The sequence below is a fragment of the Acromyrmex echinatior genome, chromosome 13 (genome assembly GCF_024713525.1).
Source record: "Acromyrmex echinatior isolate Ae372 chromosome 13, ASM2471352v2, whole genome shotgun sequence".
NCBI lineage: Eukaryota > Metazoa > Arthropoda > Insecta > Hymenoptera > Formicidae > Acromyrmex > Acromyrmex echinatior.
The window spans coordinates 1,499,063-1,526,835 of record NC_141864.1 but is presented as its reverse complement, the minus strand read 5'-3'; the positions used below and the strand labels follow the sequence as shown (position 1 = coordinate 1,526,835).

Here is a 27,773-nt window from a genome sequence, read left to right as displayed (position 1 = left end):
TTCACTTGATAATCGAAAAAACATCAATTTTGTCAATGATATTTGGTGTATCAATATGAAATATGCTTATATCGACTTTTGACATACATAAGATTGTAAATATTCTTTATTAGCGAAGTTGGCCAAATTTAACAATTATGGCAACGTCTGTTCCGAGTGTTTGTTTTCTCGAAATGGGAAATATTTTAAATGAGTCGCGAAATTGATTAGCTTCACAATATTTACAATATTTGCAATAATTACCATTTATGAGAAATAGAAACTGACCAAGTTAATAACATAATATATAATAGTAAAGAGCACGTTAAGAATCGGTCCAAATTGGAAGTTTCGAATAATATAGTCTAAGTTCATAAATTTAATTAATCTCAAATGTAACTGTGTGCTGAAATGTTCGAACATTAAGACACAATCAATCTGAGATGCTAATCATGATACAAGGTGCTTCCCAAAATTTTCCGAACTTTTTCAATAGGGATAGGTCGGGTGGCGCCATCCGTGTGTTCGATTGCGCGTTTGAAAGGTACATCCCTAGCTGACTTCCAGTAAAAATTTCATGACATTTGGTTCAGTGGAAACGAAGTTATGGCGTCTCAAGTGTCAGTATGTTGTATACATCGGTACGAGAATGAACTTCGAACAAAGAGCCAATATTAAGTTTTGTTTTAAACTTGTAAAACATTTACCGAAACCCATAATTTGATGAAACAAGTTTATGGTGATAATTGTGTAGCCCGTGCCAGTGTTTATGAGTGGTATACGCGATTCAAGAACGGTCGTGAGGACATAAATGACGACGCACATACAGGTCGCCCAAAATCGACAATTAACGAAAATTCCATCGAAGTTGTGCGTAATTTCATCAAGCATGAACCAAAATCTTCAGTGAGATACATGGAAATGGAATTGAACATCCCCAAATCAACGATTTATCGCATTTTGACCGAACATTTGGGCCTACAAAAAGTCTGTGCACGATTTGTTCCACACAAGTTGACTGACGACCAAAAAATGCATCGAATTCAACATTCAAAGGACATTATTAAGGAAGCAAAAAAGGACCAAAACTTCCTTTATAGCATTGTTACTGGTGACGAGACGTGGTGTTTTCAATACGATCCAGAAACCAAGCGTCAAAGCGCAGAATGGAAGGCGCGAAACGACCCAAAACCCAAAAAATCGCGTTTAGAGAAGTCAAAAGTGAAGACAATGCTCATTTGTTTTTATGATTCCAAGGGTATTGTGCACAAAGAATTCGTTCCAGCAGGCCAAACAGTTAATGCTGTATTCTATGTAAGCGTTTTGAAGCGTTTGGTGCACCGCATTCGTCGTATTCGGCCAGAATATCGCGAAGGAGGAAGTTGGCGCTTGTTACACGATAATGCGCCATCTCACCGTTCGACACTTGTCACTGATTTTTTGACTAAAAATCACATTTTAACAATCAACCATTCCCCGTATTCGCCTGATATGGCACCTTGTGACTTCTACCTATTCGGCAAAATGCATTTGTCCATGAAAGGAAAGCGGTATGTGGACGTAGAAGACATCCAAAGGGCTTGTACCACTATTCTGAAGGACGTGCCTTTGAACGACATAAAACACTCATTTGAAATGCTTTTAGATCGTGCCAAACGTTGTATTGAATCCGACGGGGACTACTTTGAATAAACAATTTGAATTTGAAAAAAAAAGTAAACCGTTGTTGTTTTATTTCAAAAGTTCGGAAAATTTTGGGAGGCACCTTGTATAAATATAAAGGTATGCTCATGCGCATGATCAATCAGGATTCTTAATTATGCCACAATGAGCGGCAAATTTAAAACAAAAATTCGATAATATTAAAAAGCATTTTCTTAAATAATATGTAAATATATTTATAGAATGTAGTAGATAAGTTCCCATAATGTATTGGTGATCTTTCTTTACTGTTCTTCTTATATATATAATATTATTTGTTATTTAGCTCGCACAACACTTAGTCTAACAGCTAAATGACAGCTAAACTGTTACATACTTCAGATTTGGTAGATTCCCTTGCTGCATTCGATTACTTTGATTTATGATGATTTGAATTGCATTAAGGAAGTTGAGATTATCCAAAACTACCAAGATGTCTCTGAATTATTTATCAAAAGATTTTATTATAGACTGCTGAAGATGACTTGACTTAAATTGAAACGTTCGGTATTTGCTATAGGTGCGTCTAAAATCCGGATAAATTTAAATTTAAATTTTCGGTTATATTGTGCCTCCGCCAGAGGTTGTTGTTGGAGAGAAAAAAATATGCTTCTAGTAAACAGTTATATTCTTAAAATAGTCGCAATGTTGACCAAAGACTGAGTACAATCGAAGAGTCGCGATCATCGAAGATGCCTTCGCATTGGACGCTTAGCAACGGAAATAATTTGGTTCTTTGGATACTCGAGATCAATCATTTATGACGTTGTGGCAAAATATAAGGTGTAGTAAAAAGAAATCCATTATTTTTCCAATAGATGGCTTTAGTAATCTGTATCTCGCGTTGTATAAGTGCGATCGGGTTACGCTAGATGGCGTTAGAAAGATAAGATTTGTGGGAAATCTGACTCAATGGATAAGTCAGAGTTCTGTTGACAAGCCCACGCTTGTCGTGTGATGTGATAAAGAAATTTACAATCGAGACTTAATTTGTAACTGTAAATATAATATTTATTTCACGAGTACAATTTTATACGAACGTACAGGACGAACACCTCTATTGATCTCCTAATATAATATTTCTTTTTTTATTATTTTTTTACGCTGCTAGGCAACTCGTTACCAACACAATCCTTAAGCTTACTACGCTCGCTGCGCTAGTGAGGCATTAAGAATTCCCCACATACTCCCCCCCGAGTGACAACGAATCCGGCACTTAGGTCTACCTTATAAAATATATACAACGTGTCATATAGAATATCTTAAAAGTATCTGACAAAAATTAATTACATTTTTGGAAGATCTGTTACAATTATAAGGCGAAAGTCACCTTCCTCTTCGGGCGCGCATACGTTCTCAAAGTTGGTCGCTCGTTGCTAGACGAATTAGCTGTTTGCCCTGTTTCTAGAATCGCACTACACAAATCATCGCGTATGCCATACGCTGGCTTCAAATTCTCGACTGATACACTGCGCTGTGCACCATTAACTTCAATATCGAAAACTCGATCCGAAACACGATTTATAATCTTGTGAGGGCCGGTGTAAGGACGCTCTAATGCTCTCTTGGTACCGCCCACCCGTAGAAAAACATGGGAACAAGAATATAAATTTTTAAATACGAATGCGCGTTTCTTGTGCTTATGCTCTATTGAAATTGGCTTAACTTTGCGCATATGCTCGCGGAATTCCTCCATGAAAATTTGCGGACTAGGAGTGAAGTCGTCCGGCAGTATAAATTCTCCAGGGACGCGCAGTGTCGTTCCATAGACAAATTCCGCAGGCGATGCGCCGGTGTCAAGGCGGACATGAGTACGCAGACCTAATAATACGGTCGAAAGTACTCGTGACCAACCTTCATTGGCATGACACATAATAGCAGCTTTTAAGCTTCTATGCCACCGCTCAATCATACCGTTCGAAGCGGGATGATACGCCGTGGTACGAATTCGTTGACAGCCGATCAGCTGAAGAAGTGCCGTAAACAGTTGCGCTTCAAACTGAGTACCTTGATCAGTAGTTATTGTTTTGGGTGCTCCAAAATTCGCTACCTAGTTGTCATAAAACGCGCGTGCCACTGTAATGGCTTCAATATCTTTCACAGGTATTGCTACTGGCCAACGCGAAAATCTATCAATCATCGTCACACAATATCTGTACCCGTCCGACTCAGGCAAGGGACCTATTAAATCCATATGAACGTGCTCGAAACGCCCGTCGGGTGCGACAAATTTTTCAGGATGTAATCGAACGTGTCTGGATATTTTTGACTGCTGACAGTCAAGACAATTCTTACACCATTTTGTAATATCGCGATGCATGTTGGGCCACACATATCGTTGACAAATTACCCGATCCGTGACTTTAGGGCCCGGATGAGCCGCATCATGGAATGAAAAACGCGATCTCGTAAAGATGCCGGTATATAGGGACGGATTGCCTCGCCAGTCATTTCGCAGTACAGTGTAGTATGCGTCGGCCCCCATTAAATTCGCTTCATAGAAAGCGGAAAATCAGGAGATTCGCGAATAGATCATAGTTCCTCGTCTTGTTCTTGTTTCTGTGCAAGTTCATTAAGTTCGATCTCAACAGGTAAACGAATGGCTTCGATGCGGGAAAGGGAATCCGCCACAATATTATCTTTACCCGATAGGTATTCGATACGCATAGTGAACTGCGAGATGAACGAAAGTTGCCTCTGTTGCCGAGGTGACGCTTTTTCGGAACGTTGCAAAAACGCGTAGATGAGAGGCTTGTGATCGGTCACAATTTTGAAATTTCGCCCCTCGAGGAAATATCGAAAATATTTGATTGCCTCGGCGATCGCCGTAAGCTCCCGATCATACGCGCTGTAGTTCTGTTGTGCCGAATTTAATTTGCGCGAAAAGAATGCGAGCGGTTTCCAAAAATCGTCTAAACGTTGTTCGAGGGCGGCCCCGATGGCGAAATCTGACGCGTCACAAACGAGGCGCGTCTCGGCTGCGTCGGAGGGGTGAGAGAGTATAGTCGCGTTGGCCAGACTCTCCTTGCACTCATTGAACGCTTCTTCAGCCACCGGCGTCCATATGATTGGCCGTTTGTCATTTTTGCGTGAATCGCGAAGGTACTCATTCAATGGTGCCTGAACGATAGCTGCATTATGTAGTAATTTACGATAGAAATTGACAAGCCCAAGAAAACGACGCATTTCGACTATAGTGTTAGGCCTTGGAAATTCGCGAATAGCCTGAATTTTATCGAGTGTTGGTTTACACCCTTCGCTGTTAATCGTAAATCCGAGGAATTCTAATTCCTGCTTGCCGAACTCGCATTTATTTACATTGAGTCGTAAATAAAATTTTTTTAATCGCTGTAACACTATGCGTAAATGAGCTTCGTGCTCATCAAGAGACGTCGACGCTATGAGTATGTCGTCGATGAATGCAAACACAAATTCCAGATCGCCTAGAGCGCGGAAGATTTGACGCTGAAATGTTTGACTCGCGTTTCTAAGACCGAATGTCATGAATTTATATTCGAACAACCCGAAAGGCGTAATGACAGCCGTTTTCGGAATATCTTCCGGCGCCACTGGAATTTGATTGTATGCCTGATATAGATCTAGCTTAGAAAAAATGACTTTCCTACGCAAATTGGAGGAGCAATCGTGCAAATGCGGTACGGGAAATTTATCCGGCACGGTAATTGCGTTAAGACGACGGTAATCGCCGCAGATCCTCCATGATCCGTCTTTTTTTGGTACCATGTGAATGGGACTTGCCCATGGACTACTGGACGGACGGCAAATACCGGCTTTGACTAGCCGTTGAAATTCAGCCTTTGCCGCTTTTAATTTTTCCGGACTTAACCGCCTGGGACGCTCAGCAACCGGCGGGCCCGTGGTAATGATATGATGACGAACATCGCTACTGCAATTCGGAGTTACCTGTTCTAAACCGGTGACCTCCGGAAATTCAGATAAGATACTCGCGAATTTCGTACTGGGTTTGACTGTGCTAATGGCAAGCTGTGGTATCGATTTAACAATGCCCGACACGTACACATTATTTTGTGAATCGATGAGTCTACGACCTTTAAGGTCCGGAATGAGACCATAATGTGCAATCAGGTCGGCCCCAATAATCGGGTACGGAACTGATGCTACGCAGAAATTCCATGTGATCGGGCGTATCCCTAAATGTAGCGTTTGGAACGACTCCCCATATGTATCTATACACGTATTGTTTGCCGCGTAAAGTTTGAAATTGGTCGGAGTTTTGTTCTTCGCGTAAGTACTGGGAAGCAGCGAAATTTCCGCCCCCGTATCTATAAGGAATAACTCTCCGATGACTCGATCTCGGATGTGGAGACGGACAGAAGAATCGACGCCCGCCATACCTGTCTCCTCGGTGGCAGACGATTCTATTCCCCCGCCTTTTCGTCCGTTAAAATCTTGGGCTTTGGCCAAGGGCACGGGAATTTTTCAGTTCCCTTACAGACTCGCGCTTGTTTCCCAAAAGTACGATGCGGCCAGCAGACACGAGAGTTTCTGCTTTTGGAAACGCTTACGATTTTTATTTATCTCGTCTCTCGTCTGAGATCTGCTGTATCGCTTGACCTCAGCAGCGAGGGTAGCAATATCAGCGGCCAGACCATCGATCCTAGCTTCTAAGTCGGACGGTTTAGACTCTGACGACGATACGGCAGCACACTGCGCAGAATCACCCACGGTTTCAACTATTTTATCCGCCATTTTGGCTAATTTATCCAGATCCGTACTTTCGGTAGTCGCAAGAATGCTTCTAATGTGCGGTGATAAATGTTCAAAGAACACAGTTTTTATTACGGCGTCGTCACATCGTTTGTCAGAGTTTAAGTTACGAAGTCGACTGAGAATCTGCGACGGTTTCCCTGATGTAAGCACTTGGCCTTTTATTAATTGTCGCAGTTGACTTTCTGCTGACGCTGAAAAATTTTCAATGATACGCTGTTTTAATTTGTTATATGGTTCATTAATATCGGGTTCCGCGATGAGATCTCTGCAGCACGCGATAGCTTCTGCGTCCAGAGACATAATCACGTGATGCGCCTTAGTCTTTTGCTCTGTGATTCGAGCGGCCTCGAAAGTGGCCTCGACTTGAATGAACCATATCACCGGATCTTTAATTAAGAACGGCGGAATTTTCGGAACTCTATATGAATCCACGCGCGCGACATTGCCTGCCACCTTGCCCTGCATCTGCTGAAGCATCGCTTGCAGTTGCATCACTTGCTTCTGCAATTCCTCGTTGGTGGGAGGAGCCATGACTATACGTGACGAAGTTCGCGAACAATCAGTACTTCCTAACGACCTTAAATATTAATCGCTTACGCGCGCGCTATAAAAATTTCGATCGCTCAAAGTTAATTTGTCAATAATGGAGAAATTGTTAATTGACATTCGTATAATTGACCTCGTGAAGAAAAGAGCGGAGGATCTACTTTCCTGTTTACCGGATTACGCACGCTTAAAAACTAACGTGCTGCATACACAACTTGCCCGACTGCTATGCGGCGAAGTTGTCCTTCACAGGTCACAATGGCGGCGAGGTCGTCCTTGACAGATCACAATGGCGGCGACGGCGATGACGTCCTGAACGCCGGCTCCTGGGCTGATTCGTGCAGTTCCCACGTCGGCGGAACGCTGAGCGCCTGTCGTTGGATATGTCTCTGCGGTGTTTCCAACGGCGAGAATTTTCCACTGGCCCCGGCCTTAACGATGGGGCCTTGCGACAGGTCACAATATCGACGATGAGCTTGCTGCTGCTTACGACGTCGGCGATGGGCCTCCTTGTCGGCTATTACATCGGCGACGAGCTTCCTTATCGGCTACGACGTCGGCAATGTGCACTTCTGCTCGGTTCGAAACCAAGTTCGTCTCGATGTTGCTCGAACGACAGTTACCAGTTAATCGCTTCTTCCTCTCGATCACATCGGCCTTTAGATCTTGTCGGCCTTTTGTATCACGATGGCCTTTCGTATCACAACGGCCTTTCATATCACATCACGTCGGGGTCACCAATGTGGGAAATCTGACTCAATGGATAAGTCAGAGTTCTGTTGACAAGCCCACGCTTGTCGTGTGATGTGATAAAGAAATTTATAATCGAGACTTAATTTGTAACTGTAAATATAATATTTATTTCACGAGTACAATTTTATACGAACGTACAGGACGAACACCTCTATTGATCTCCTAATATAATATTTCTTTTTTTATTATTTTTTTACGCTGTTAGGCAACTCGTTACCAACACAATCCTTAAGCTTACTACGCTCGCTGCGCTAGTGAGGCATTAAGAATTCCCCACAGATTTCGTACTAAAAAAACTTCTCAGATAGTTTTGTGATTGCTTGACTCAGTATTGTTTGAGCGCGCGTCAAAGATGAACACCAACAAAGAGAAAATACGCCATATTTTACAGTTTTTCTTCGATAAAGGCGAAAACGCAAGCCAGGCGGCTGAAAATGTGAAGTGTTTATGGTCCTGATACTGTAACAGCCAATCACGCGCAATTTAGTTTCGTCGATTCCGTTCCGGTAATTTTGATGTCAAAAATGCATCACGCTCTGGAAGGCCAATTGTCGAAAATGTCGATAAAATAATGGAAATCGTCGAGTCCGACCGTCATGTAAGCACTGTTTTGATTGCCCAGGAGCTAAACATTGCACAAAAAACCGTTTGGAACCATTTGAATAAGGCTGGATATAAAAAGAAGCTCGATGTATGGGTGCCACACGAGTTAACGCAAAAAAATCTCATGGACCAAATTTCCATCTGCGAATCGCTGCTGAATCGTAACAAAATCAATCCATTTCTGAAGCGGATGGTGACTGATGATGAAAAGTGGGTCACTTATGACAACGTCAAGCGAAAACAATCATGGTCGAATCGCGGTGAGCCGGCGCAAATGGTGGCCAAGCCAAGATTGACGGTCAGGAAGGTTTTGCTGTGTTTGGTGGGATTGGCAGAATCATCTACTATGAGCTGCTCCTCTACGGTCAAACTCTTAATTCGGACCTGTAATGACAACAATTGGACAGTCTAAAGGAAGCAATCGCTCAGAAGCGGCAAGCGTTGACCAATAGGAGAGGAATTGTGTTCCATCAGGACAACGCAAGGCCACACACATCGATAGTGACTCGCCAGAAGAACCTTATAGTCCGGATCTGGCTTCAAGTGATTACCACCTGTTCTTGTCTATGACGAATGATTTTGCTGGTGAAAAATTCGCCTCAAAAGAAGCTTGTGAAAATCTGTCCCAGTTTTTTGCCAATAGGGACGAGGGTTTCTATGAGAGAGGCATAATGGAATTACCTTCAAAATGGCAACAAGTTATCGAACAAAACCGTGCATATTTGACCTAAATCGGATCATTCTAACTATACTAAATAAAGCCTTCAATTTCAGGCAAAAATAATGTATATCTTGTTACTACACCTTATATATGGCTTTAGAACAGTCCAACGAAGGTTCCAGTATGCCAGCGAAAAAGACTCGAAAGAACGCACCGCGAGGATGCGATCAATCCCTGCAGTCATTGATAAGGTTGAAGCGCTGATTTTGGATGACCCATAGCAATCATTGCGAAAATTAGCATCGATTGTTGATGTAAGCGAGCCAATAATGCGTCGAATTGCCGAGGAGGGCCTTCGATACAAATCGTACACATTAAAGATACGACAGATGCTTTCTGAGGTCAGGACAAGCTGAATTGCTCGCTGCAATCTGCTATTGTGTTTTTTTTTGAAAAACGAAGCGTCGGTACAAATCAGGTTTTTTTCTGACAAAAAAATTTTTACTGTTGATGACAAAATCAACTGAACGAATGACTGGTGGCTCGCCTACAATCCCGAGGATGTCCCTGTTGTTGCCAGAACGAAATTTCCGGTGAATGTTTACATGCTAGATGTTTTGTCTAGTGAGGGTGATGTTATGCCACCATATTTCTTTAAAAAAGGGAAAACTGTCACAGAAGAAGTATATTTGCGCGTTCTGATGGATGTAATGAAACCGTGAATGGAAACTGTGGCGTCTGGAAGGCCATATGTTTTTTAGCATGGTGCACCGGCTAATATGAGTTATTTGATTCAAAATTGGCTCTCAGACAACATCGATATGTTTGATCCAAGGAATTCTGGCCTTTCAACAGTCCAGATTTAAATCCCTTGGACTACGTATGGAGCGTAGTTTAAAGGGTCACAAACAAATCTTGGCATGTGATTAAGGACCGCTATTGAGGCAGCATTCGTCGGCATGGACAGTGCTACATTACAGCGTGCGTGCGAACACTTCATACCGAGAATAGAAATCGTCATTCAAGCTAATGGGAAATATATCGAATATTGTGTCTACAGGCATCCCTCAAGTGTCATGTAAAAGAATTTTTATGTAATATTTAATTTTTCATTAAAAACATTTTGTTTAAAGAAATTTTTCGATTTGTCCGGATTTTGATGACGCATCCTGTATGTAGTACTGAGAAATATATGTTGATATAATCGTTGCAAATCTAAGCTCTTAATTGCCCGTTTTTTTATTTATTGTTTAGTTTTTAAAAAATTAATCTCAAATGTGACTGTGAGCCGAAATGAATATTAAGACACAATCAATCTGAGATGTTAATAAATTATATATACTCGAGAGATTATATGTACTCGCGATTATATACCATATACTGTCCAAACGTTTCGGTTTGCGATTATAAGCATCTCTGATTGATTATGTCTTAATGTCCGATCGGTTCAGCGCACAGTCACATTTAATTAATTAAATTCATGAACTTAGAATATTATATTATTCGAAACTTCCAATTTTGACCGATCCTTAAGGCATTCTCTATTATATTATTTTTAAATTCACTGTCAATCGAAGATTAGTATTTGTAAAATATCTTTTTCTAACATATCCATTACGATTGAAATATATTTATGTAAATGTTTATTTCGACAAAAATATTTTTCTTAATCCATAAAGCATCTTTTTGTGGAATGTATGTATGTTATAAAAAAATAAATATATATTTAAATAAATAACTTCGGCGGTAGACATATTCATACTCACAGAATCATACTCCCGACTTATAGTTATTATTTTAAAGAATTTTTTAAGGTATTAATTTATTAGATATTAATACGTATAAAAGTATCTCAATTATGTTATGCAAGTTATGAAGATTTTATCTTTTAGTTCATATATTTTGTTCGTTTGCATTTTGCTTCAAATTGATGCTCTGTTCTCTTAATTCTTTCTTATGCAGTCATCGAAACTTATAACGTTTTCTGCCCGATCGAGTTTGCACCAATTCTGGATTGGAAAATGCTTTGCTATGGACATTATACCTCTACCAGTAGGAGAGAGAAAATGTCATTAATTCAATCCAGTTTAGTGGCAAATCCGGTCTGGCAAAAAATGCCATTAATCTCAATAAATTTCCCTTTGTGAAATGCTTTTAGTAGCACATTGATCTAAATATAAATATAGCATTTTTGACTCTGTAATATACTTTTACAGGTTTATTTAAAAATTTCGATTTTTATTGATATTATTCATATCGATATTTTTTTGTTGATATTTGAATATATCAGCGCTGCAACTAGCGATGCGTATCAATTGGTATATCGATGCGGCAAGGCTATATCGTTCATCCTTATCAAAAGGATTTATTGAAAATTTTCAATTATTTTGCAATACCTATTGTAAGAACAGAAGCTTTAGAAGATTTATGTCAACAATCTGAAATCAAATATTATTAATTTTTACATCACTTAAAAACGAGATGGTTAAGTTTATATCATGCTATTAAACATTAAAATTATTTGAACTATTGAAGCATTATTTCTTAAGTGTAGATAATCCATCAAAAGTGCTAAAAGGTTTTTTCGAAAACACTTTCAGTAAAGCTTTTTTGTTTGCATTCAACCATAAACATAATGCATAAGAATTTTTGTATCTTTCGGTACAACAAGTAATAATTAAGGGATTCGGTCTGCCTGAAGGATTGAGACCCACGAAGAGCGCTGGAGATGGTGCACGAAGAATGGCGAGAAGAACATACCACTTTTTACAAATTTATTTAAAATAATTCCCTTTTTTAATTATGTTTATAATTAATTTGTCAGATTTAGTGTGAACAGTAATATTTGAACTTTACGTTAATTTGTGGTTACTCGTGGTTTATATCTTGTCATTCGCGCTCGCAATCCCAATCAGAAGTGGTAATAAAATCGACATCGAATCGACGTCGATCGACATCGATTTGATGCTTTCGACGTCGAATCTACATCAAATCGATATCGATTTCATTATCATTTCTGACTGGAATAATATTTAAAGTGACCGGTATCGCGAATGTAACAGGTCACTCGACACTTGCGACGCACGTACGTGACGTTAGATTTACTTGTTGAATAAGACTCCCGTGATCTGTGATTAGGTAGCCGAATATAAAGAAATGCGCAGTATCCTGTTACTGCGCATTCTGGTAATCGATATGACCATATATAATCATGCCCAGCGACGGACATCGTCTGAGCGTGGATTGTCAAATCTGCAGTGTTGCATTTCTGTGGTTCGTTGCCATGCCGAAATGCAAAGCTTGTGATAATTTTCCGGCTATAACAGAATATAGAACATTGGAAAGAGTTGACAATTCTATAAATTATAGAAGTATAAGAAAAATTTTAAAGAAAATTATTCTTAATTTAAATGAGCGGATTAATCAGAAGTCATGCCATTAAAGAAACTTTTAAATAAAATTGCAAATACTCGATAAAGAATAGAAGATTTCACCGCAGAAGTACATAATTTTCATGTAACAATGAGAAATTACTTAGACTCGTGGATTGCCTCTGGGAAAGCCAAATGTTTTTAATTGGATATTAATGTAGGAAAATTATTATAATGGTCAAATGTAGGACGGTCAACAATAAAATTTTTACGTTTTTGCAACATAAAGATTGATAAAAAATTATTTAATGAAATTCTTTGCTTTTAAAAATTTGTGTTTTAAGTGTCAACAATTGCACTAAGTTATGATGCAATTTTTTTTAATAGTCAGAAAGTGGAAATAAGTGCAACGAACTGAAGAAAATAGCACAATATTTTTCCTGTTTGTCTCATAATGTAAGAAAATGTAGAAAGAGTGCTCTTGTTACAAGCTCAATGGAACCAGAAAGGAATAAGCTGCAAATAGAAACTACATCAGACATTGTAAAGACAAAATATAATTTTAAAATGACATGCGACGAATTTTATTAGTATCTTTTTCAGTGTGATAAAAAAGTTCTTAGGAATATTAGAAGAAAAGTATAAAAATAGAGATAAATAGATTTTATAAGGTTGTATTCTCGGTTTTTGTTCGTAACCGAAATGAAATGTTCATTGTAATAATAACAAAAATATGTATTGTAAGTGTTACATTGTAAATCTGATAGTTGTAAAGAAGTGATAATATGTGCAATTTGCAAGGAAAAAGTAGGCATATAATTATTGTTAACGTATTAAAAAAATATTATCTAATTATCTAAAAAATTCAAGTCTCATAAAAATATCTTTAAAAAAGAAATATGAAGTAATTATTGTTAGAGGTCATCAAAAAAAAAAAAGGTAAAAAAGGTCAGCAAATTTTGCATGCGTCCAGGATAGCAAATGAAATGTTGGGAGTTTTTGGCCTGTCAGTTTTTAAATTTTTCAGATGGCAACTCTACCCTCGCCCTGTGTTCATCAATCGGTCTTCTTCTCCAATGGATTAAACGCTTTCATGAAGGCGTCCTCCAAAGAATCGACCTTGTCCTGTAGATTTAGTAAATTAAACGCCTCCATGGAGGCGTTCTTGATCTCCTCAGCTTCCTTGAAGAGAATGTTCTCCCCCCTTCCTCACCCCTCACCCTTCTCTCCCCTTTACTTTCTCCTCCTCCTCCTCCTCCTCTTCGTCTTGTTCCTTCTCCTCTTCCTTCATCTTCTTTTTCTATTTCATCTTCTATTTCTTTTTTTTTAAGTTCTACATTCTTTTCATGCTACTACAAAAATCATCACTTCCATTTAATATCACTTAATAAACTTAATTACTTAATAATAACTCAATTTACACTCCATAAAAAAATATTCTACGATAAACAGTTTCATGTTAATTTCAAAGGATTTCCATTTATATACGACCTCAGTAAGATATTCTGATGTATAAATCATTCACGCTGAATATGTCCCGCGAGCGGACAAGACTAGACAAGACTATTGCTGAGAAGCATCCTTCGCTGTAGGATGCCTTTATCTACAGGCGGCCGCTATATATAAAATAATTTAAATTTTTCGATCAAGATTTAATTTCAATTTTGTATTTGTGACGACCATTGACTTTGCTTCTATAATACTGACAATGTTTTAATTTGTTACGATTACGGCAGTTATGCGGTGAGCGGTTTTCATTTTCAAAAGAATTTTCTCGGTTATATATCTTTCTTATCTTGCTAGAATTAATTCTTGTTATGAAATCAATTTAGCTGGGTACTCACTATCTTACACCTACTCAGCTTTGTAACTCTATGGCACAACACTTGAAAAGGGATACGACTCGCTGCATCTCTGGCTGCAATTGAATTATGGGATGTTTGTTTTTTCTATGACACTGCATAATTTAATGTAATTATAGACTGCTAAAGATGGGGCCGAAACAGTTTATTTGATTAATTTGTTAAATTTACGCAACAATAGTTTCAGCGCTGACCTCCATTGCCCTTTATTCATATTATTTTTATTACTTATTCTTAAAATAATTTAGATCAAAAGCCACCACAAGAAAATCGATATTGCTCATACATTTGTAGCTTTTTATATTGTAACCGCGATCAATTTTAACTCTTCAAATTGCTGAAAGTCCGCATGTGTTCATCTTCACACCGTTATACGGTTTTTTTTTTACGCGGACAGGTACATACGTACGTGCATGTATAAATACGTACACGTTTGCGACGGTAAGACGAGCGCCGACTGCTGTTTAATCAAATAGAGTGCGATAGCGCATTGAGGCACAGGATAAGACGAATGGGGAGTAAAGAAGAGTATATAGTGATGCAAATAAAAATTTTTATTTACATTTTATTATATCGTTTTTTTTATGTACTAAAAACTAAATCTAATAGTTCGCAATAGACGAACGGATTGGAGATATCGCTATCGCGTACAGATCTCAGAATGAGCGGATGTTGCATTGAAGAATCGCGTACTTGTATCGATGAGTTGAACTAATCGATCGAACTTTACTTCGACATACCCGTCAAAATCAAACATACGGCAAACATAGCGTCGTTTCGGTTATCGTCATACGTATGGATAAAGAATCCAAACGAGCACAACGTCGTTCAACGTGCAAACTCTGACGATTAGCGATTCAATGCTTATGAAATTGTTTGTATTCGTTTCGAAATATCTTGTAAATATTCTATCACTGCTCGTAGATACTCTTCCACGTTTTGAAAGACAGCGACAGTTCGTGTTCGCTTCTCCCAGGGCGATCTCTACGTAACTCGGTGGACCAACGTAGATTCTAATTTCCAAAAAATTGTAACCCGTAGCTATTAGGTCATAATGTTTGCTCAGTAAGCGCGATTCTATGTTGTGTACGTACGTAATGTTAAAAAAACATTTTTTTGCGTATAGAACGTTGAAACTTACACATTACGTTCCTTCTTCGCGTCATATGAGGCGTTGCTCTATTTGGCGACGTATTCTTGAACCGTTCGTAAAAGCGGGAATCGCGTCTGCGTAAATTGTTACATATACCTATGGTAATACTTTTGGAATCGTAAAGGGGGCGAGCAGGCCCTCCCCCTTTTCAAGAATTTGGAACGTGTTACGATACGTTTTATCGCGTCTTTCTACGAATTTTCTTTGATTGCAGGTTTATCTATATTTATATTGGGTGGATCCATATATTCGTTCGGTTTTTGTTAGTAGTGCAAAAACGGAGAATCATTGATATCATTGATTAAAATTCATTCTTTGTATGAAAAAAACTTGTTTCATTTTACCTTCAAAAACCGAACGAATATATGGATCCACCCAATACATACATACAGGGTGCGGCGCCAAAATCCGGACAAATTTCAAATTGAAATTCCCTCCGTTCAATACCATTGGTAGATGTCGCGATTGGCATTCAAATAGCTTGACGCATGTACTAAACCATCATAATCTCGAAACAGTCGCAATGTTGAAACCAAGTGCGGAATATAACCGAAGAGCCGCGATTATCGAAAGTATTCGCGCCGGGCGCTCGGCGACAGAAATCATTCGGTTCTTCGGGTATTCGAGATCGACTGTGTATGATGTCTTCGCAAAGTATGGAAAGCCATATGTTTTCCAGCAGGACGGTGCGCCCGCCCACACAAGTCATTTGGTGCAAAATTAGTTGTCGGACAACATCGACATGTTTTCGAAAGAATTCTGGCCTCTCAACAGCCCAGATTTGAATCCTTTGGACTTCTACGTATGGGGCATGGTTGAAAGGGTCACGAATAAGTCCAGACATCCAAACGTCGCATCATTGAGAGCCGCTATTGAAGCGGCATTCACCGATATGGACCGTGACGCATTAAAGCGTGCCTGCGCACGCTTCAGACCGAAAATGAAGGGGGTCATTCAAGCAAGCGGGGGATATATTGAGTGAATATGTTCTTTATGGCTTTACAAACAATGGAGGTAAACAAATTTTATAAATCTTTTCATTGTAGCAATAAAACATGTTTAGAAAAAAATGTATAATTTGTCCGGATTTTGGCGCCGCACCCTGTACATACGTGTAGACATACGTACAGACGTATATAGTACGTATATATTTACATACGAACATACATACGTACATACATACATACATACTTATACATACGTACGTTTATATATGCATGCTTACATGCTTACATACATATAATACATACATATATTACAGAGAAAGGGAAAGAAATAAATACGCAATAAATACGTTAACATATTTTTATTTAAAAATTCTTTTGCAACCACCAGTTATATATGTATTTTCAATACATTTTGTAAACATCCCGTCAAGCATACGAAACATTATTCAATATGAATTTATTTTTGAACGATTATGCTTTTGTAACCATCGATTGCTCCAAGCAAAACAAGTCCGTCAAAAGTGGCACCATTGATGTGCGATTAGAGTTTGAATTAAAAAACAATATGCCTGTAAATACTACAGCCTATTGCCTCATCATATACGATCTCGTAATCGAATACAGTTAATTATTCAACGTAGTGTGCAAAATCACCTAAGTGCATCCTGCGGCATCCTGATATAAAATCTGCTATTCGTTACAATCGACCGCAGTCTTCTTGACAACATGTCCGTGACAACATTCATGGATTTGCAAGGATTCATCATTAATAAGAAATTTATCGTGAACGAAGTTACGGTGCTGAAATGGGCGACCACTCTCATGCATTTTTACGAGATTTGTACCATGGAAATTTCTTATAAGATCCGACAAATCTTGCGCTTCCTGGTTAATTGCTTATCACCATGAATTGCAATGGGAGGATGGGATGGTCCCCTACAGCGAGGCGAAACGCGACGACTGTATTTAAAGATGATACTATCATATACGTCAAGAGACGTGATAAACAAATGGCTATGGAACTTCCTGGACGATGAGCGAGAACGCATATAGATCGAGACCTTGGATAGTTATACGAGTTTACGATGACATGGACTCTTTATATAATCTAGGTGTTACTCATACTATACGATGTGGACAATATGTTAAGCATTGCGCAAAATGTATTTAAAATTTAACTAGTTACAAAAAAATTTTTAAATAAAAATAACATATTTATTACATACTTCTTTTTCTTTCCCCTAATACATGTATGTATGTATGCAAGCATGTAAACATGCATGTATTATGAATGTATGCACGTGTGTACGTTTGTATATATATGTACAATATATATGTATGTATGTTTAGGGTGCTTCTGTAACCTATATATCAGTAAATCGGGTTGCTTATCTGTCTATGGGCAGGGGCATGCTTTACTAATAACGCAGAATAAGATTAGATCGCAAGAGTCCGGCGGGGAATGAGACAAGAGAAATTGAATTTTAACTATTTTGAAATTTATCTCTATCTTGAATTTTACCATTCTGGTATAGTGTAAAATTCAATATGATATAAAATAGTTAATAATACTGTCCAGACTTCACAGTTCTTTTCTTCGATGAGAATTGTCATTACTATAAAAGTTATTAACAAGTACTATCGGTAAACCTGTTTCTATCATAAGAAGTTACAATGGTGATGAGCCAAATAACATTCGCCTTTATAGATTAATAATCCACTTGGGACGAAGTTGCAAAATTAAATATTTGAACCAAGTGTCGAATAGAAGAACTTTATTCCGAGGAGCGGAAGAAGTAAACAGATTAAGGATTAGAAACTGAAACAGCAATTGTTTGTAATAAATGACACATGTGGTTCTAAACTATTGAACATTCGGCAAATGGTCGATGACGAAAATGACTAATGTCTTTTCAAATACTTATCCCAATCTAATTCACAAACGATACTCCTAATCCTAATCCTAGATTAGATTAGTAACATACGCGAGGTTTGCATACGGCACTACCAACTCGCGAATGTAAAAAGGAGACCCTTTGCATAGTCAGTCAAAATTCACAACCACTAACTTCTATCCGCTATCAGTCTAGTAAAATTATCAAGTATCAAATACGACACTGTGCCGGTCCGCGACCAGATCTATCAACTTTAATTGTGATCCGCGACACGATCTAGTCACTACAGTGTCTCTAAGTCACTTGGGTTCAATCACAGGATATTCACAGGATATTCAGCCACTATAATCAGACCACCGAGATCGGACCTCTGACGATCATCTGTAAAAACAAAAGAACTGAGTAGTAGTAAATCTCTCTTCAAGTTATGAATATATACATTTTCACCTCAAAATCTAACTTGATTTATAACTGTAGTGCCACGCTTAACCAATCGCAAAATACAAAGATTGGTTGAGAAGCCGGTCCTATCTCAAAGCGCGGAGACTCCTGGATCAGGCATACCTCGAAATCTCTCGGAATTGGAGTCACCCAGTCGAGTACGTGTTATCTCCATTACCTCTGCCACTACTGGCTTCACCAGCTCGATCTCTAAATCTAATCTAGACCTCTAGATTTAAGAAGCGTTAGAAGCGATACATTCTCGACCTTCTTCACCTCTTCCTCGATCTCCATCATCTGCGTTTTCGGACGCTCTGACAGAGCGAATCTTCCCTAACACCCCATCTTCAACTCCCGATTTCCTCTATTCAGTCCATCCCTCCATCACTTAGATCATTATCAGTCGACTCGACCTCTAGCATAGAATTCATGAAAGAGTTTTCCGCTCCTCCTCCGCGTAATCATTTCTTTATTCATCCCGATGACTCTTTTGAGTCCTTAATTAATAGATTTCCACATGCAACACAACCTCTCTCACCAGATGTCTACATAATCGGTCCCAATTATTTTGACCCTAAAGAAATCCGAAATGCCATAGCTGAGCAGCCACTCCATGCAGCCATCCCAGTTCTTTCCTGATCACCCCTCCCCTATCTTGTTCCCGTTTTTTTCTATAATCTCTTCCTCCCTTCCTCCATAATAATTCACGAAATAAACTAATTTCCGTATCGCCTCTCCGTTATACACACACACACACACACACACACACACACACACCGAACTCAGATTCATGCTTGCTATGATTTTTCAAAATTGTAAGAAGATATACACATTATACATTGATTTATCTAACAACTGACCACTGTTACAATACTCCTAATTTATAGACTTTTTCTTGTTCGCAACTCTGACTTCTTCAATAATTAGATAACCGTTATGCAAGACACCATGTTCTGTTTACATGTAATTATAAGATATTCACTGTCATTCTATATATTTATGTATTATTAATAACTTATATTTTTGTAATTTGCATTGATAAATTTGTCGAAACGTACGTATGCATATTTGTTAAATATTAATAAAAATTTCTTTGCCGTTGGCTCTTAAGTGTCAATTTTTGTTTCTTTTTTTATATTATGTATACATTGCACATACACACACGCGCGCGCGCGCGCGCACGCACGCACGCACGCATACATCTACTATAGTAATAATACAAATTATTATAAACGCGATGAATAGTTTGTAAGCAGTTTAATATTCTATTATTACACATATTGGTGTTCCTATATTTTTATAAAGATAGATCTTAGGAATTTAAATGATAATGTTTTCTGTAATACATCTAGAATTTGGTGTTAACAATAAATTAGAATATTTCTAACATGACGTGCTTCAATCTCTATTTGTTTTAAAATTGTAAAACCTCATTCTGACTTCCACCGCTCGTCAGAGATCGCATATGGTCCCGAGTTATAAGGATTAAATTCTTTGACTCAAAAAAATTTGGATTGACGTTTGCACTGCTCGTTGGAAACAAGTGTTATAGCGTCCCTTAGGACGTTGACTCATTTTCCAGAGCTATAAAAGGTGCGTTCGACTCGCATCCCCTTCCCACGGATGCATGCAAGATAAAGCGTTTGCTCTAATATCCTTTCATGCTTCATCTTTCTTATTCTTTCTTTCTTTAAATCTATCCACACATATGATCGGAGCTTGGACGTAACAATACAAATAATATCTTACTTAATCTAATATAAATGAAATTTAATAAATATTAAAAAATATATAATTATAAATATTTACGATTACATATATTTAAATATTTAATTATACATGTACATTTTGTATATACATTTTGAATTATAAAATGAAATATTTAAAAATAGTTGTATATTTTTAAATAGTTATATATTTTTGGCAACTATCAAAGGCAAAGGTTGTCGAAAAATCCAAGAATATTAAGGGGGACATCATCAGGGACCTGTGGGCAACTTACTCAAAGCTGTCCGCAGCCCTGAGCTCAGTGATGGCGAGGTCGGGCGATGGCGACCTGGCAGCCGAACACGGCCGGACCGAAGAGCGCTCCTGGGCGGAGGAGAAGCGAAAGCTCAATCAAGAGCTGGTGCTCCAGAGTCGCGATCCTGGAGCATGATAGAAAAAGGGGAAGGCCACCTGTTGTACTGCGACGTCGGGGAGGGACAGGGCGCCGGGTCTCGAGAGGGACTCGGCAATGGAGTGGTCGGGTCTCGACAGCTCGACCGGCGCCCGCAGCCCCATTCGAACGCGGGGAGGACGAATCGCTTCCGCGGAGGGAGAGGAGCCGCGGCCTCGCGTGACGGTCACGGAGGAGGACCTGAAGACTCCATACTTCAGACCTCCTCTGCAGGAGGTTTCAAAACAAATGAACCCCCTGGCGACCGCCGCGGACAGGGTTGCGTCCGCCGGTAAGAAATCCCCCCTAAAAGGAAGGGGAAGATCGACGGACGGGACGACGAAGATGGCCGTATCGAACGAGTCCTTGAGAGGCTCCTCCCCCGCCTCCTGAGGGGGATGGGGGTGGTCCCGGCGACGGCGCCGCCCCAAAAGGGACCACCCGCTAAGCAGGGCGGCCAGTCGCCCGCTAAGCAGGGCGGCTAGCCCCCCGCTAAGAAGGGAGCTAAAATCGCTCCCAAGGCTGGAGGAAAGGCGCCTAGCGTGCTCCCTACCGCCGCGAGGAGGGACCCATTGCCCCCCGCGATCCCCCCAACAACTGGGGACGTGCTGCGGACGCCAACGAGGCGACCTGGGCGCAGGTTGTCTCGAGGGTGGCCAAGAGGGCGGCCGCCAAGGCGGCGAAAAGCGAGACGGCGCCGCCTCGGCCCAAGAGCGCCAAGGCGCCTGCGGCCCCCGCTCTTAAAAAGTCTGGGAGCGGAGGAAAAACGGGCGAAGTGGCAAAGAAGGGGAGCACTGCCGTAGGCCTCAAGCCTCCGATAAGAAGACTCCCCTTCCTAAGTTGAGATCGCCCAATAGCGCTGCAATAACACTCACGTGTGCCGACCCCAGTGCCTATCAGGAAGTGATGACAAAGGCGCGGTCCTCAGTCTCCCTCAAAGACGTGGGAATTGAGGATCTGCGCCCAAGAAGGTCCATCACCGGGGCCCTGATATGGGAAGTCAGGGGCTCGGAGAGCTGACCGAAGGCCGATTCGCTGGCCGAGATCCGGGTCTCTGGCCTGGACGATTCGGCCACCCCCAAAGAGGTGGCCGAAGAGTTGGCGAAGGCCTGCGAGAGAACCTCCCCCGAATTTAAGGTGGGGGAGGTGAACAGGGCCCCCAATGGGTTGGGCACGTGTTGGGTGAGATGCCCCGTAGAGGCGGCCAAACAGCTCGTGGCCGCCTCTCGCGTAAAAGTGGGGTGGTCGAGCTGCAGAGTAACTCTGCTGCCGGCCTGGAGCCTTCAATGTTATCGCTGCTTGGAAGCTGGGCATGTCCAGCAGAGATGCACAAGCAGCATTGATCGCTCCGGATGCTGTTATCGGTGCGGGGACATCGGCTACGCGGCGCATGAGTGCCGCGCTAAGGCCGAGTGTCGCGCGTGCCATGGGCTCGGCCGCCTCTCGGGGCACCGCATCGGCGGCGTCGGATGTGCAGCCGCCAGAGCGAAGGGGAAGAGGGAGGGCAGAAGCTCAGTGGCCCCCCCACTACCACCGCTGCGGGGCAGACCCTCGCAGCGGCGGCGATCACCGAGGAATCACCGTCGGCCGTAGTCGTGGCCGACGTTGAAATGGCCGTCGTGGAGGAGATATCCACCGCGGCGGCCGACGAAGTGGCCGACAAAGGCAACGTCGGTGAGGGCGAGGAGTGAGGGAGCAAATAATGTCCTTCGCCCTCGCCCAGACGAACCTCAACCACTCGGCCGGGGCACAAAGCATGCTCATGCAGTGCCTCGCCGAGTGGAGGGAGGCTGGCCATCGCCACAGATCCATACCGAATCCCGGAGAGTCACCCCAACTGGGCGGGGGACTCTCTGGGTCGAGTGGCGGTGGTCAGCCGGCACACGCGCGACACCCCGCCATTCCGATATCGGCGGGGGAGAGGTTCACGCTGGTAGAGTGGGGACCCATCGACGTAGCGGGGTGCTACTTCCTTCCTCGCCTAACGAGGGGGGAATACGAGGACGCCCTGGAGTCTCTGGGGGAGCACATTCGACGACGCTCCCCCAGATCGATACTGGTGGGTGGGGACTTCAACGTCCACGCGTTGGAGTGGGGTTCCCCATCCACCAACTCCAGGGGCGACAGCACCCTGCTGTGGGCGGCGAGGCACGGCCTAGTCTTACTGAATAGAGGCCGTGCCAGCACCTTCGTGGGGATCCGGGGAGAATCCATCGCCGATCTGACGTGGGCGACCCCCGCGGCGGCCATCAAGATCCGAGGATGGCACGTAGACGCCGGCTCCCTGGGAGAGCTTACGGACCATCGTCTGGTACGTATGGAGCTGGTATCCATCCTCGTGGAGATATCATGAAGACGCCGCCGACGCGAGATGGAGCGTCGATGAGCCCTGCGTAAGCTGGACCCTGGCACTCTCGAGGTGAGCCTCCTCTCCTCCACCTGGCCGGAGCGTGATCCGGCCTGCACGGTGGAGGGGGAGGCCGAGTGGCTCGGGGACGCTATGTTGCGCGCGTGCGGCGCGTCGATGTCCCGCTGCCGTTCTGTGGCGAGAAGGGCAGCCTACTGGTCCGAGGAGCTAGCCGGGCTACGTCGGGCCACAGTGGCTGCCAGAAGGAAGTATACTCGTCGCAGGAGGCGGGGCATCGACGCAGAGAGAGAAGTGGCCGCCGGGGCGCTCCGAGACGCAAGGAGCGCCCTTAGGGCGGCCATTAGGAGGGCGAGGGCCGACGCCTGGCGCGAGCTCGTCTCCTCCCTGGAGGGATCCGTGAGGGAGAGCAGCTCTACACGAGCTGCCTCAGAGAGGAAAGGTTTCCCAGGTCGTGGAAGAGGGCCCGGCTTGATCTCCTACGCAAGTAGGGCAAGCCGGCGGAGAATCCCTCCGCTTATAGACCGATCTGCCTGCTTGACAATGCGAGGAAATTGCTGGAGCGTATCGTCGCTGCCCGCATCGTCCGGCATCTATCCCGGAATGGTCCCAATCTATCCCGCGGTCAGTACGGCTTCCGGGAGGGCTTGTCGACGATCGACGCTATCAGGCAAGTCCGAGCCCTCTTGGAGCAGATGACCAAGGGGCACGACCTGGGAAAGAGCTGTGGGTACGGCAAACGTCGCAGTGGCGTGTGTGGTCGGCTCCATTAGGGAGTTTGGCCTGAGGGTGGCCCCCGCAAAAACGGAGGCTTTGTTCTTCCATGACGGGAAGAGCGAGGTACCCCCTCAGGCACATATAGTGGTGGACGAGGTCCGCGTCCCGGTGGGGCCCACTATCAAACATCTGGGCCTCACCTTGGATGGTCGCTGGGGCTTCGTCGAGCACTTCGACGAGCTAGCCCCGCGATTGGGCCGCCGGGCAGATGCTCTGCTCGGCCTCATGCCCAACCTCCGCGGGTCGGTCAGGCGGGCGTATATACACGCCGTCCTGTCCGGGGCCCCGGTATGGAGCGAGAAGGCCCTGGCCAGCCGCCGCATCCAGGAGAAGTTGCACAGCGTGCAACGGCGGCTGGCCCTTCGTATTTGTAGGGCCTACAGGACGGTATCGTATGCAGCCGCCATGGTCCTCGCGGGGATCTCCCCTGCGATAGTCGGCGGGGAGAGAGCTTGGAAGGCCTTCTCCTCCTTCTGCAATCGTCTGTGATGTCGCAGAAGGAGGAGGTTGAAAGGCGGAGCCCGGGTCGTGGCCCTCTCTCGCCGCCGCCGGGCAGCGGAGGCGACGAAGGGGAAGGAGATGCGCGGGATGGTGGCGTTAGGGGACAACGCGGGCGCCGGCTCCAGCCGGGTCGCTCGCGCCCCGGGTCATCGCTCGCGCGTCCGCGCCGCCGAGACCGCCCCACGGTGCGAGAACGGCGGCGACCTCCTCCCCTTATACAGGAGGTAACCGAGGAGGACGACGGGGGTGTATGTGGGGGGGGGGGGTAAGGGCCAGCGGTCAATGCCCCGTCATTACCGTCTCGGACGCGGGGCGCATTGATGCGGCGGCGGGCTGCCGACCCCAGGGTCGCACCGCCGCCGGACAATGGATAACCCCCTTGCGCGCGGGGTTGTAGAACCGCCGACCCCTGTCGCGACGACTGCGCGACGGAGGCGGGGCCTCTGCACTGTCCGCGCGCGGGGGATGCGCCGCGAGAGTGTGTCTACTCGCGGCGTCAAGGTATGAGGGGCGCCAACTCTCATGATTGGCGCCCCCTTGGAGGGCTAGGGATCCTGGCGGGGACCGGGATCTCCAACTTCCGTTCTCCAACAACAAACGGGGCGGCGGGCGCGGGGGCGATGTCCCTCCCCCCAGCGAATTGGGCAGGCAGTGCCTCGCACCGAGGTTGCCTCTCTCTGACTAAATCCCGGGCGGGAAAGTCGGCAAAACAGCCGACTGGCCAGAGGGGCTCCCAGAAGTATGCTGCACGCGTTCCTGGGAGTCCCTCAGCTATGGCCCGTTAAGGACACCCGGAGGGGTTTTAGTGGGTGCAAGCCCCACATAATCCCGGGCTCTCCCCCGAGGTCCGGGATATGCGTTAGGCATTTCCCCTCCGTTACCAAAAAAAAAGGTTATAAAATATCTGTTGATCCACCGCGCGGGGCACGACCTTGTAGTGCATGGGCTCACCCCGAGCGTCTTCCGATTCGTGGCTGCCGTCCGCACGTGTTGGCGGCGGTCAAGCGTCTGGTATAACTGCTCGGAGTACCAACAGTGCCCTATACGGACTTCTCCGTTATTAGGAGAAGTCTGTACACCGAATCCGGCATTCCAAGGGAGTCTCTCAGTCATGAGGTGCCCCTGGGGAATCCGTTCCTCGGTATCCTCGTAATCGGAGGTGAGGGACCCTCGAAACTCATGGAGTGGACTTGCATCACATCCGCTCATCCGGGGAGTAAAGGGCTAGAGGCTAGTGTCCCCAATAATACATTTCGGGGATCCATATGCCAGCTCGGGAGAACTTGGGGTCCCCCTCCCTCTCCTGAACATGTTTCGGAGGAGGGATGAGAGTATACTCTGGCTGGCGGAGCCGCTGCGGGGAGTGAAGAAAACCAAAAATGACACGAGGGCTGGGATATAGCCGCCGAGGATTAGGCAACCGTCCACGCTGCAATCGCCATCACCTGCGCTGATCCGCAGGCGTACGCGAAGGTGATGAGTCTCGCAAGGGCGAAAATAAACCTGTGGGACCTGGGCGTGGACGACCTGAGGCCCAGGAGGGCACCGTGATCTGAGAGGTCCATGGCCAGGGTAACCGCGAAAAAGCGGATGCCCTGGCCGACAGGCTGCAAGAGATCTACTGGAATAGGGACGACGTTAGAGTCACCAGGCTCACGAAATCCATTGAAATACGAATGGACCTGAATGACTGTGACGTTCAACGACGTTGAGGAGTTAGGGAAGAGGTGTGACAGATTGCCTACCGATTTCAAGATTGGCGACGTGAGGAGGATGACCAGCGGGATGGGATCCTGCTGGGTCAGACGCCCCGTGGATGCGGGGAAGAAGTTAATTAACGGCGGTACAACGGATCACCGTAGGGTGGTCCAGCTGCAAGGTGGCGATGCTACCTGCGCGCGGCCTCCAATATTACAAATGCTTGGAGGCCATGTGCAGTCGAAGTGTACAAGCCTGGTGAATCGCTCCAGCTGTTGCTATCGGTGTGGAGCGATAGGCCAAGGAATGCGGCGTCGCCAGGCTAGACTGCCCTGAATGCGAGAACCTGGGTTGGCCGTCCAATCACCGGGATAGGCGGCACGGGTTGTGCGACCGGCAAAAAGGATAAAAGAGAGGCCAAGCCCGGCGACCCTCCTGTCAAAGCCAGCGGTGGATAAACCTGGAAAGGAGAAAATGACATCGCCATCGTCGGCGGACGCGCACTCAGCGTAGCCGCAGCGCCGGCAGCAGCAGCAGCAGTGACGACAGCAACAGTGGCAGCAGCTACCGCCGCAACCAATGGAGGTAGGACAGCCACTTGAGACAATGGAGGTGGAGACAGTCGTGAAGAGGACTGGCGCCGACAATCGCTAGTGGCCAGTCTCTTCCAAAGCAACCTCAACCACTCCTCTGAGGCACAGGCAATGTTGATGCAGTGCTTCGCGGAGTGCGGTGGCGGGCTAACTATCGCCGCCGATCCGTACAACATCCCGGGGAGTCATTCTAACTGGGTGGGTGACTCTCTGGGTCGGGTGGCGGTGATCAGCATGCACGCGCGCGACACCCCGCCAATGCTACCCATATCAGCGGGGGAGAGGTTCCTACTAGTGGAGTGGGGTCTCATCGACGTCGCATCCATAATATTCGGGGGGAATTCGAAAACGCCCTGAAATCTCTGGTGGAACATATGCGCCAGGCCGATGCTAGTGGGTGGGAACTTCAACGCCCATGCATTGGAATGGGGATCTCCATCTACCGATTTCAGAGGCGACAGCACTCTGTTGTGAGCGGCGAGGCACGGTCTCGTTTTGCTCAACAGAGGCCGTGCCAGCATCTTCGTGGGGACCCGGGGGGAGTTCATCGTCGACTTGACGTGGTCGATCCCCGCGGCGGCCCTGAAGATCAAGGGATGGCCGGTGGACATCGGTTCCCTGGGGGAGCTGTTCGATCATCGGCTGATCCGGATGGAGTTGGTGTCCATCCTCGCGGAGATGTCACTTAAACGAAAAGGAGGAACGTCGATGGATCCTGAGAAAGCTGGACTCCGGCGCTCTCGAAGTGAGTCTTCTCTCCTCTACCTCGCCGGAATGTAATCTGGCCAATACGGTGGAGGAAGAGGCCGAGTGATTTGGGGGCGTTATGTTGCGCGCGTGCAATGCGTCGATGCCCCGCTGCCGCCTAATGGCGAAGAGGGCAGCCTACTGGTGATCCGAGGAGCTAGCTGGGCCACTGTGGTTGCCAGAAGGGCATATACTCGCCGCAGGCGGGCACCGACAAGCAGAGGGAAACGGCCGCCGGAGCGCTCCGAGACGCGAGGAGCGCCCTCAGAA

General features: G+C 44.6%; 1 long non-coding RNA gene and 1 pseudogene across 1 annotated transcript in view; one reads left to right on the top strand and one right to left on the bottom strand.

The window, feature by feature from the left end:
- The window catches only part of LOC147907486 (uncharacterized), a 210,857-nt gene that overhangs the window by 65,507 nt on the left and 117,577 nt on the right, over nucleotides 1–27,773 (bottom strand). The gene's annotated exons all lie outside the window — the stretch shown is intronic.
- LOC147907487 (uncharacterized) lies at nucleotides 20,901–22,937 on the top strand (annotated as a pseudogene).